At 35.8% G+C, this 13,556-nt stretch overlaps 1 protein-coding gene across 2 annotated transcripts in view; it reads left to right on the forward strand.

The window, feature by feature from the left end:
• Window positions 1-13,556, forward strand: part of CRACD (capping protein inhibiting regulator of actin dynamics) — a 265,993-nt gene that overhangs the window by 19,622 nt on the left and 232,815 nt on the right. The window lies entirely within an intron of this gene.

Raw genomic sequence — 13,556 nt, forward strand, 5'->3', positions numbered from 1 at the left:
GTATCATCGAGAAAATATATAATCTTCACTTAGATGTACAAAATGTTTCCATTGGAATTATTTTTTGGTGGAAGGGGAAATAGAAAGGAAGATAAAGGTAATATAGTAGGAAGAAAGGTGAAAAGATGGGGGAAATATCTTGGGTATATTTAGCTCCTTGTGAGTTATCAGTATTTCTTACACATTAAATATATTCTTCATCTTTTGGGGATCAAGTCAACAAGCAATAATTAAGTACCTACTGTGTATCAGGCACTACCTGGATATTTTCATTCTTCTATTTATAAAGGAATTGCCTGACAATTTCATTCTTCTTTAAAGAGTGAATAATTTATCATGGGAGGGAGCTGATAATTGCTTAATAGAAATCATGTTATTCAGTCTCCTCATTTTGCAGATAAGGAAACTGAGGAAAATAGAAGTGGAGAAACTGGCCTGAAATCATAATTCATTCACCTTTCTCAACTTGCAGAAATATAGAAGGGTGCCATACCCTTAAATATGATGTTATATGTCCAGATACAATTGTTTCTAAGTGGTCTCATAATGCTTACATATAAACATGCATGTGCACTCATAGACATGTGTATACACATACATGTATGGATATATGTATATATCTGAAACAGCAAGGCCCAAAGGGAGAAACGGGGCACTGCAGGTTCTAGGCAGGTCAAACCACCACCACCATCTTTCCCCATCACACCCACTGTGAGGACAGCCGAGGACCCTGAGAAAAGCAATGCTTCCAGTCTAGTCTGATGCCCCCAGACGTGATCCTGGGAAGCAGCCCTGTGGAAATGCAGCTTGGCAATTATTTCCTCATGTGATACAGCCATAGCTGCCAAAGACCCAGAAAGAAAACTTGTCACCTCTTGGCGCGTTCAAATGGTTCGACATCAGGATCTGATATCATATTTATATAAGTATAGAAAATGTATACATCTCACTTTTCAGACTACTAAAATCATCAATTCATCTACAGTCATTTATTGAGGACTTATCATATACCAGGCATTATGCTAAAGCACTAGGAATACAAAGAAAAAAGCAAAAAAAATGTCTATTTTCAAGAAGTTTTTTTAATTTAATTTTTTTATTTTCAAAATATATACATGATAGTTTTCAACATTCACCCCTATAAAATCTTATGTTCTAATTTTTTCCCTCTCTTCTCCCCTCCCCCCAGATAGCAAGTAATCCATTACATGTTAAATATGTGCAATTCTTCTATACATATTTCCATAATTATCATGGTACCCAAGAAAAATCAGATCAAAAAGGTAAAAAATGAAAAAGAAAACAAAAAGCAAGCAGACAGCAACAAAAAGAGTGAAAATACTACACTGTGATCCCCATTCAGTTCTCATAGTCCTTTCTCTGGATGTAGATGACTCTCTCCACCATAAGGCCATTGGAACTGGCCTTTGAAGAAGTTTTCATTCTAATGTGTGAGTTAAATTCCACTTATTCATGCTTGAAAAAAGAATGGATTAGACCTTGAAGAAGGACAGAAGGGGGGTAGGGTGGGAGGATTGGTAAGGATATAAGGCTAGCTAGGAGGCCAAGACCTGGTAGTACTTATACAGAATGTTCTGACCAAAAGCTTGGAGAGAGAAGTATGAGAATGATCACTGTAAAATGAGCCCTAGCCCTACGCATAATGCTATGCAGCAGAAACTACCAGTATCCATCTGGCATGATGTAATTGTTGTCTCCCTCCTTGTGCTCTCCTGGGAGTAGAAACTCCTTCCCTCTTCAGTACCTTCCTCTGCTTTCTGATTTAGCCTCCCCCAAAAGAAAACGGGGTAAAGGGGAAAAAAGCATGTGTTCTCACTCCTCATTCCACTCCAATCCCCCCTGTAGCTGGAGAGTGGACAACAAGTACTTCAAACTATTATTTCTTGGGTTTCTTGTTATGCATTTGAAACTTTATTAAAACCAGATAGCTATTTAATTTGTGCCAGCTCTGTTTACTTGAAGGCATGAAGGAAGATTGGAAAGGAGAAAAAGACAACTCATAAGAGAATTAAATTATTAAGGGATTATAAGCCTTTTTTTGGGGGGGGGATTTTGCTAATATTAATGACTAGGATTTGGAGCCATACATTTATTGGAGATGAGAGTTTATTAGTTGGTTTTCATAATTGCTCGCACAGAAAAATGGATACCTGTCTTCAGGAGACAATTCTAGTAAACTCAAGTTGGGATGGTCCAGCCTCAAAAGCAAAGGAGTGAATTGAAATGGGAAGCCATTTTTTCCCTTTCCCTTGAAGGGCAACCCATTTAGGATTTGAAAGGGAAACCATGCCCCAGAAGGAGAGTGAGTTAGTAGGGAAGCTCCTCTCATTTAAAGTAGAGGTAGCGTGGAATAAGTTTTCCAAGCTCAGAGGTGATTGAAAGTTGAGTCTATGTTTTTCCTCATCATTGCTATATTGAATCTTATCTCTTTGAGTCTGAGCTCCTTAAGGATAACATATCTCTAACTTTTAGTGGCTTTGGATCTAGTCAGGATTATCATCATAAATCCCCCCAATTTTGTAAATAAATCTGTATGATTCAGTCATTTATTTCATACTTCTTTACCATCATCATCATCATCATATCATTCAGTGGAATCAGTTGAATTCAATTCCATCAATGGAATATATTTTTCTTCAGAAACTATCTTATCCATAGTAGTTATTTTTGCAAACCAGTCCATAAAACCTTAGCCAGCTCATAATGTATCTAAGACAGTTCTTATTTTTTTATTAATAGTTTTTATTTACCAAATATATGCATGGGTAATTTTACAATTGCCAAACCTTTTGTTCTAATTTTCCCCTCCTTCCTCCCCCCAGATGGCTAGCTCTTATTTTTTACTGTGTAAATGTAGACTATATGATCATAATACTGATAATTTAACTAAACAGATAAAAATAACCAACTTGAACAAAGAATAGCTTTTAATTAAGGATGAAAGGTGGTGGATGGGGATATTGACTGCCCTCCTTACTTAGACTTTGGTCCATCTTTATGATCTCTTCTCATCTCCCCTCAGTCATTTTTCCCTGGTTAAGTAATTCTTTTTTTTTCCTGATAAAGAGAAAAAGGAAGGAATGGATATAGGACCTTTGATACTGCCTTCCCACTCAATAAATTTCTCTTTTTGCGAAAGAAAGAATCATCTCTTAATTCTTTTCCATGGTGGGCCTCTTGGTGGGATGAGAAATGGATGGATGATAGATTCTGTGTATAGGGAAATATGAAGTATCTGCCTCAGGAACCCAGGGAAAAGGAAAGTGGCCATATATGATGGAAGGAAGACAGACAAATCTTGTCTGTGATCCTGCTTGTAGGTATGTAGTTCCACCTTGACCAAATTAACTCTTTCATTGTAACATAACCATTTCTCTTCCTGCAATATACATTGCCATCAACTGCCTTCAGATTAATTATTCATTGAAAGATTAAAGTATTTTCTGGAGCTTTGGGTGTCCTAAGTCCTAACATCTCTTATATCTGCCTCTATTAGGCAATCAAAATTTTCTTTTACAATAAGATGCCACTTAGGGGCAGCTAGGTGGCACAGTGGATAGAGCACCAGCCTTTATTCAGGAGGAACCGAGTTCAAATTTGGTCTCAGACACTTAACACTTCCTAGCTGTGTGACCCTAGGCAAGTCACTTAACCCCAGCCTCAAAACAAACAAACAAAAAAACAAAAACAATAAGATGCCACTTGTAATTCTTCAGACAATTAGAATCAGAACATTTTTACTTTGTTCATCAAATAATGACTATTTTAAATGCCACTGCTCTACGAAATCCTTTGCTGGCTAAAATTCAGGGTATCTCAAAACAAAACCAAGTAGCTTAGTTATGTAGTTGAGAGTTCTTTCTGCTAAGGTTTCTGGCACCAGGATAAACTTGCAAGGCGAAGAGAAAATTGATTCCTTGTTAGAAAGCTATTAACAGTGAGCTACAACCTCTGCAAACAGTAGCTTTTCAGATATGCTTTCCTTTGCTTCAAGGGCAGAAGGACACCAAAGCTTCTTGTGATAAGTCCTATAAGCTGATGTTTGCCTTGCTCCTTCATACAAAACTTTGTTTAGTTTTTCAATGTTCAGATTAGTTTTTTCTGCGTCATGTAAGGCAACTTTAACAATTTGCTTTTATTCAGTCTTTATTACTTTATTGCCTTTTAATTTAAGAATATATAAATATTAGAATCCCTGAGTACAGATAAAAGATGAATGCTGGCTGAAGTCTACCAATTATCAAATGTATGAACTGTGCTTCTGTTTACACTTCTGTTCTCCAGAGTAATTACATTGGATCTGTTCCTGTCATTCCTTTGCTTAATTAGTTTTTGAGACTACTGTGTAGTTCAGAATGATGAATATACAAAATGATGAATGGAGATTTTTTTCTAATTTCTTTATATAATTTTCCTTTTGAAAAAAAAAGATTTTCTTATAACCTTTTACTTTTTTGCTAAACTAGTCATTCATTGATATAATCCTCCATTTCACTATACTATTGCTCATACCAAAACAAAACAACAAAATTAGCAATGGTGTACATAATGCTTTATTTTTATTGACTCCTCCATTTGGGAAGTGTATTTCATCACCTACAGTGTTCTCCCAGTCCAAGATCAATTATTGAAATTAATCTAATTATGTAAATATACAACATATGTATGCATATATGCAGATACAGATTGGTAATTTTTTATTATTTCTTCATGTCATTTATTTCATACTTCTTTACCACCATCATCATCAGACTTTGTTCATAGTCAACTAACATTTATTAAGTACTTACTGTGTGCCAAGTACTCTGCTCAGCAATGCAGAAAAAAATCAAACCCCAAACTAAAATCTAGTCCAGGTTCTCAAAGAACTGTCTAATTAGGGAGACACCCTGCAAACAACTGTGTTTGTATGAGTTGTGGAGAGTTAATCAGAGGTGATGTCAGAGAATGTTAATAATAAATAAAAAAAGACTTCTAGTGACAATGAAAAAACATGTATAAAAATCACAAAATCATAATAATAGAACACTAATAATTAAGTACATAATAAGTAAGCACTAAGCTTAAGAAACTCAGGGAAAGGTTTATTTCAGAAGGTGGAACCTTAGCTGAGACTTGAAGGAACCCAGGGGAGCCAGGAGGCAGAGATGAAGAAAGAGAGTTGGGGGCAGTGAGGGGAGTCTTGTCCGAAGTGACATTTCCTCATTCTTCTCTGCCTCCGAGGTCCCCTCCTCTCTCCGACTGAGGGTGGAGGTTAGATATTGGAGAGCTCTTCCCAGGTCCTCTGCCACTTGAGGATGCTCAGGGAATTCAGCTTATTTCCCATCAGGCTGATCTAGAATTTCTCATCTCCACAAACTCATCATTCTCAAGATGAAGTCAAGCTTTGTAATCTCGGACCATTTTCCTCTCTAACCACAGGACTTCCTAATACTCTTCCCCTTTTCAGCATTTTTTCACATGTTGCTTTTCTAATTAAACTGTCAACTCCTTTGTATCTGCAGTGCTTGGCACATAGTAGGCCCTTAACAAATGTTTAATCACTAATTCTGACAGCCAGTGAAAAATGTTCAGAATTAGGAGCATATGGTGATTGAGGAAGAGCGAGGGAGCCAGTTACTGGGTCATAAAGTAAGGCGGTGCAGGAGAGTAAGGTAGGCATAAAGAACACTGGGGAGGTGACAAAGGGCTATATTATTAAGGGCTTTGAAAGCCAAACAGAAGAGTTTAGATTTGATCTTGGAGATAATAGGGAGCCATTGAAATTTATTGAATTGGAAGGGGGGGATAATAAGGTCAGACATGCATTTTAGGAAGATCAATTGCACATCTGAATGGAGGATAGGGAGTGGGAAGAGACTTGAGGGCCTATTTTCCAAAGGGCTATATTGAAAACTGAAGAATGATGTCTTTATAGAATCCTAATTAAAATGTTAATTAAAAAAGGACTTCTAGTAAATTATATTTGTTAATATATGTAGATATGTTATTTAAAATTATAAAAATTATGAAAAAGCATATATAAAAATAACAAAATGATTTTTAAAAATTAATGTAATAATTCATAATAATTTCACTTGATCATAAACCAGTGAACTTTGTACTTGGTTTATATTCAATTTTTAGTGGTTTCCAGATATGACAGTAAACTAAGTGCCCATTTTTTACACATCACATATGGATATAATAATAATAATTTTAAAGAATTGACAGAAAACTTTCTGCATAACAGTTTTTATGTCTGTAAAATAAACACCAAGGAGTTGGACAGCATGGCCTTTAGGCACCCTTCCAGCTCTGAATCTATAATCTTTAAGCCCATTATTTTTTATGTTGATTTTGAAAAGCACAATGATAGTATGGCTTAGTATAGAGAGAGCTGGTCTGAACCATGAATAGAGTATGAGTTTGAATCCTGCCCGGATGTATACTAGCCGTGACATCATAAACAAGCTACTTAATTAGTTTCCCAGGTTCTACCTGACTCTAAAGACCATAAGTTACAGATGAGTTGCTAACTGCATTGGTGGAGAGAATTTTCTTACTACTCGATGTCTCCTGCAGTGGTGAAATCCCAGATCCCACCTTCCCCCAAACCTCTCTAAATACTGAATAACAGAGGTCTATTTTTAACTCTGGGAATGTACAAAACTCAGAGCACAGGAAGGCAACTTTGATCCCAAATGCTACAGAGTAATAGATTTAGTTCTAGGGTAAACCTCAGAGGCAGCTAACAGCACAGTGACTAGAACACTGGTTCTAGGGTAAAGAAGCCCCCAGTTCAAATCTGGTCTCAAATACTTATTAGATGTGTGATTTTGGGCAAGTTACATATTTACTTCAGTTTCCTCAAGTATAAAATGGGGATAATAATAGATCTATTTTGAATGAGATACTGAGATATTGAGATATTTTAAAGTGCTCGGCAAAGATCAATATGGCATCACTCTATCAGGATCAATGTGGCTGATCAGACCAGCATGAACTCGGAAGGTTCTACCACAGATTGGACACATGTAACCCATAAGCACAATACCTGTACATAGTAGGCAACATATGAATGCTTCTTCCCTTTCCCCTCAGAAGCTATCTAACTTAACCCCTTCATTTTACAAATTAACAAATTGAGAAATGAAATGACTAATCGTAATTCCAGATAACCCACGATGAAGAATGCTACTCATCTCTTGCATGGGGCGACGGACTTGGAATACAGAATGAGACGTGGCCAATTTTTGCATGTGGCCAATTTTTGCACGTGGCCAATGAGGAAATTTGTTTTGCTTGACCATACATGTTGTCATGAGCATTTTGTTTTTCTTTATTTCCCTTGGTTGAAAGAAGTGAGAGAGAAAATAAATGTGTGTTACTTGAAAAAATTGTAATAAAAAAAAGGAAATTGAGTCCATTTGACTTAAAAGGTAATATAGGCATTAAATAATATGGGGAAGATTTGAACCCAAGTTCTCTTGTGGTTCCTAATGCTCCTGCCACTGTTCAGCATTGCCTTTGCTACATTACTTCCATTAGATATCTTAAATACATAATCCTCCACTCTATATTTAGATTCATTATCCCTCTCATCTACTCCTTCTAATTTTTATTTTTAAAATTTTTTAAAAGTTAATAGATTCACCTGGTACCATTGGACTGCTGTTTTCCCCAAGCACCAAAGAATGAGTTCTGTGATCTCACCCATACACTCTTTCAGCCTTGGGCTGTGTCTCAGGCTAAACTTACCCCCAGTTGTTCAGTCCCTTCAATCCTATCCATCCAGTCCTATTTGGGGCTTTCTTGTCAGAGATACTGCAGTACTCTGCCATTTCCTTCTCCAGCTTGTTTTACAGATGAGGAAATTGAGGCAAGTAGGGTTCAGCTTCAGCTAGTAAGTGTCTGAGGCCAGATTCCTAGTTCATTTCTATGATACCCTACTTTTATCACTGTGAAAACTGTGGGAAGAAGCAGATATTTCTCCCCCCAATTGCCCGTTAAAATCTAGAGAAGGATAGCTTCTTCTTTTTTTTTTTTTGATTTATAATAAAAATGAGTACCCAGAGAATCAATCAGAACAAATGGAAATCATATCACTTATATTTAATGAATATGTTGAGTGTATGAATGCATTCAGATACTTATTAGCTATGTGATTCTGGGCAAGTGACTTAATCGCTATCTGTCTCAGTTTCCTCATCTGTAAAATGAACTGGAGAAGAATATGGCAAACCACTCCAGGATCTCTTCCAAGAAACCCCCAGGAGGTTACAAAGAGCTGGACACAACTGAAAACAACTAAACAACTTGAATAATTTCCTTAATGTTTACTGCCAATATTGTTCGGCTGAATTCAGTCAACCAAATGCTTTCATTTGATAAGCAGACTCCAAATCCACATTTTTCTTTGTTGTAGAATTTAGGAAGTTTTCCTGGAGGTTTGCTATAACAACTGGTGGGATTAGGGCCAATTGGCTTTTTCATTTTCCTTTGTGTTTCTCTACATTCCTTCTCCACTACCCACTAGGGATGTAACTGGATATCAAAATACAGGGTTTTAAAAAACAATTCAATTTTCAATTTTATAATAACTTCAGATGACTTTTTATTTCCACCCATTTTCTCCCTTGACTCCTTTGCTTGCTACAAGACAAGTACATTTTTCTTTTTAGTTTATTCATGTCAGACTGGAACTTCAGTCATTATTGCAGAAACAACTGAGACTAGTCTCTTTCCAGAAGGCAAAAAGTATAGGTTTACCATCTAAGCAATTTAATGCTTTATATTTTTAAACTTTAACCTTTAGAAGAGTGAATTGGGAGAAAAGAAGGGAATGCATTTCTGCACAAAGTTAAACACATAGATGATTTTGGTGGTTGTAAACCACTGATGTGCACATTCTTAGCTATGTAGTACAAAAAAATCCCCTTAAGATTAAATGAAAAGAAAAATGTCAGTTTTTTTCAAGGAGAAAACTGACATTTTTCTTTTCATTTAATCATAAGGGAATCTATCCATTGGCTTATAAAATGTTATTTTGCAAAGATTTTTAAAAAACAAACCAACTTCCTAAATCTAAACAATCATTGTCAATCTTCTTATACTGAATATTGGCCAGCAGGAATATATTTTAACAGAAGAGCTTCTACCAGATTTTCACAAGTCATGAGGATACAGTATGACAGGTTTCCAAAGCTCAGGTGTCATCTTCTGCCTAGAATGTTCTAGAATAACTTTTTTAAGATTAATAGTCTTGATGGACACTATGGTATTAATGTACCACTGATTTAATGAACCTGAGCTGTCTATCAGAGCCTCCCTGATTACAAACAAAACAATAATTCCCATTTTTACAGTATCTTCTATGATCTTAAGGAGTGGTGAATGGTGGGGGACTGCCAATTCATCATTAGCGGGGTCAGTTTTCTGGACGATAGAGTTACAAAATAAAATCTGCTGTTACATCAACAGGTGGTTTCAATGGCCAAGTCACATTGACACTGCTTCAAATATTTATCAGCCTTAAAGATACCCCCATGGTGACTAGCAACTCTGAGTCACCAGATCCTTGCCGATAAAGACGTGAACATGTTTACAATGGCCACGTCATTCCATTTATATACTCCAGCATCTTCCCTGTTTCTAGAGCACACAGTCTCTCAGCCTGTTTTGATCACAATTTGAGCATTTCATTAAAACAATTTGCTTTCTCATTTCAATTTCTGTTAACTTAAACAGCTGCAAAGATGTTTTTAATACTTCTTTCTTTCTTTTTCCTCCTTCAGGCAGTTGGGGTTAAGTGACTTGTCACATAGCTAGGAAGTGTGAAGTGTCTGAGGCCAGACTAGAACTTGAGTCCTCCTGATTTCAGGACTGATGCTCTATCCACTGCACCACCTAGCTGTCCTCTGTTTTCAGGATTTTCTTAGTCATCACCATTTTATTTGGCAATATTTTATCTGAGAATTGTTGAGCTCTATATAAACAGCTGGTCTCTGGGAGATTGGCATGTGGCATTGTGTGGAATTTTCCTAAAAAAAAAAAATCAACTGGCTGTGTTTCAGAGATTTGATGAGATCTGAGAAGCCCCAGAAAATTGGTCAGTTTATAGATTACTGTTAAGTATTTTAAAATTTTGATTCAAGGAAGTAAAGACAGAAAAGTAATTTTTTTTGTCTAGCCTATCATACAAGTGTCTTTGTTAATTGGAACTAGTTTTTCCAGTGATTTCCTGATAATCATTATCAGTAAAAAATAGGGAGAAATGTATGGTTCCCAAAGGTGTTCACTAGTATACTAGCAGGTGTCTTGCTCAGGGTAAATATGGAAGATAGATTCCCTATAATTGATGTAATTCTTCCCCTCTTTGCTGATAGCTTGATGCTGCTTGTGTGAAGCCAGGATGAGACCTCTCTAATAATATTCATAGCTACTCCAAAGAGCTCAACCTAGGGATTTATCAAGGAAAAACTAAGAAAGATGATAAATATTGTCCAGATGATGACATGGAGTTGAACAAACAACCATTGAGCTAATTCATTAGTAAATATAATTTAGGTACCACAGATGAATCATGATCTAGGTCTTGAATTGAATATGATTATGATTCTGAATGTGAATTATGTTTACATAATACTATGAATATAAAAGATTTAGGGCAAGGCCTAATGATTTACAGGAGAAAAAAGTAAATAAGAGTGACAAAAGATAATTTACCAAAAAGCAAAGTTTTATGAGAAAAATATGAAATGTTTTTACATCTAATGTTACAATTAAGAAATAATATAAAACTCCTAAAAATACATTTTACAAAAAATGTAATTCCATTCTTTCTACAGCATCATTAGAAAAGAGGAAATGAAGTAGAAAAAAAAAAGATTAGCTGAACAACAACAACAACAAAAAACAGAAACAAAGAGAGCCAAAAGGAAAAAAAAAAAAGAAAAAAGAAAAAACAGGAGGAGGAAAAAAGCTAGGAGGAATAAATAGAGAGATCCATTCAGACACATCAAATAACAGCTTTCTTCCCCATTTATTTAACAAACATTGATTATGTATTTATTTTTAGAGAGCCCACATAAGAAGGCTGGGGATGGAGGATTAAAATGAGATTTGTTTTCATTATAACTAACAACTAGGGGGAAAGTTCCTCAACACAAAAATCAAAATATATCTTTTGTTCCAGGACAGAATTTTCTAAAATCTGAAATGTTATCAGAATGAAAGTGTTTTTCCCCCCACTCTATTACAATGGAAGTGTTTAGAAGGCAGCTGAAAATTGAAACAATTGGTTGTTAAATGTTTAGTGTGAACATTTACTCATTGGAAATAAGACAAATCCTGTAAAGCAGGATTTAAGGGGTTGTTTTATTGATTGTGTATTCTTACACTGGATAAAATGTTAGTAATTCATATTAAATTTAAAAGTGTGTTTGTAGCTACATTTTTTTCTCTTGGCGAGCTGGTTGTTAAACATTTATCAGCACATTCCTGGATTTTAGCCAAAACAGAGGCCAGATGATAAATATACAAGGAGCAGAACACAGCAGTAGTTCATTATTCATCTTTGTGGATGAAAAATAAGGCTTTCCTTTAAAAGAGAAATGTGCTTAATGGAATAAAATGAGAAAGTAACTGTCAGCTGTATGGATTAGGTAGCTAATCTTTAAAAAAAAAAAAAAACCATGGTTCAAGTCTTTCAAGAGTCAGTTCTTTAATATTATAAATGAGCCAGATTAAAACTAGAGGGATTATTTCAGTAAGACTTTTTTTCTTTGCTAAAAAATGGGATTCGCAAACATCTTAGTTCAGTTTTTAAACAATATTTCTGCAAAACTGCGTTGAAACTGCGCAAGAGAAATTCCCCAAAGGCAAACTAATGAATAGATTCAGCAGCAAAGTACAGAGTTATATGGAAGAGAGCATTAGAGAACTGAGAAAGCTGTTCAGTCTGGTCTGAGAGGAAAATTAAATAAAGCATCTTCCTGACTTTATGGGGAAAGGAGGTAGGCAGTGAAACTGTAATATCATAGGTAATAACATGGTTAAACACTGAGAAGTCAGTAGAATTGAAAACTGGAGATACTTCAAGTTTGGGCTTTTTTCCCCATCACAATGTTTTAAGCTATTATAGTTCTAAAATCAGAATATTCCTATGAGTATAGATTACAAAAGAAAAAGAGGAGAAAAAAAGAGAATGGTTCCTAATTTGGAAGAAATAAAATTCTAATTGGGAAGCCTGAACACACACACTTGAGACTTAGGAACTCTTACAAGGCAACATGTTATCAAGCACAAATTAAAAATAGTACAAACCACTAAACAATCACTAAAGGAGAACTACATTACCCATCGCTGTTCCCTAATGCTGTTTCTCATTCAATTCAGTAAACATTAAGGTCTACCCTGTTCCAGTTACTATTGCCCTAGAGTTACAAAGATGAAAAATAACAATCCCTGCCCTCAGTAAGCTGATCCCAATGTTCCTCTGATCTTCACTCTGCCATCTTGTTTTTTGTGTTTTGAGAACTATTTGTCCTTAAGATCCACTTTCTTTTCCATCCTTAAGACTGATCTAATTCTTTACTCCAATTATTCTTTTTCAATTCTCCATAAAGATTGCTTTTTGCCGCAGTCCCCAGATTTCCTGTTGCATACAAATTGCCCAAACAAGCAAACAGGTGAGATAAATGATCTGTGTTGCAGATGGTGATATGCCCTAGCCTATTCCTTACAAAAATCGGAAAGGCAATTTATCACATCTGAAAGCACAAATAGGCAAGTGATCCGATTCTATCAACACTGAAGGGCTGTTTAAATATACATAGAAGAAAGCTGTTTTACTCTGTCATAGGAGTGGTCAGTTCTTGGGTGGAATAGTTGAAAGCTCCATAGATCTGACTCTAGTTGGGGCTGGGAAGGGGACTAGAGTAGGATGGGGGTAAGGATTTGGTTCTAATTTTGGTTTGTGAGAAAACCAAGGGTAAGATACTCAGAAACAGCATAAGCACTTAAAAGCTCAAATCAGGCAATTCATTATTCACCACCATACAAGTTGGAGGCTTCCTAACCCTACAGTCCCTTGGGCAAATATGAAGGATGGCTCGAACCCCTGGTGGGATATTTACCCAGATCTCTGGATCTCTTCCCTTATATCTGTGCCAGGAAGATTGACAGGGACCAAGTAGGAAGAGAGTTTTAAGAGTACTCAGTCATTGGGTGCCACACCCTCCCATTGACCACAAATTGACCATGGTAATAAGAAAAGTTTGCTAACCTTGTATTCTCTAAACTGATTGTAACCAAGAGATCTTGTAATTTCCTGTCTTCTCAGTACATAGATGACTCAATTAGAGATCAAACATTTCTGTCCTCTAGGGCCAAGAATTAAACCAATTCTCTAATGGTTCTGTCATTGACTTACTTTATCATTTAAAATTTTTTTATTAAAGCTTTTTATTTACAAAACATATGCATGGGTAATTTTTCAACATTGACTCTTGCAAAGCCTTCTGTTCTAAATTATCCTCTCCTTCCCCCACCCT

Source organism: Sminthopsis crassicaudata, chromosome 6 (genome assembly GCF_048593235.1).
Source record: "Sminthopsis crassicaudata isolate SCR6 chromosome 6, ASM4859323v1, whole genome shotgun sequence".
In the NCBI taxonomy this organism is placed as follows: Eukaryota; Metazoa; Chordata; class Mammalia; order Dasyuromorphia; family Dasyuridae; genus Sminthopsis; species Sminthopsis crassicaudata.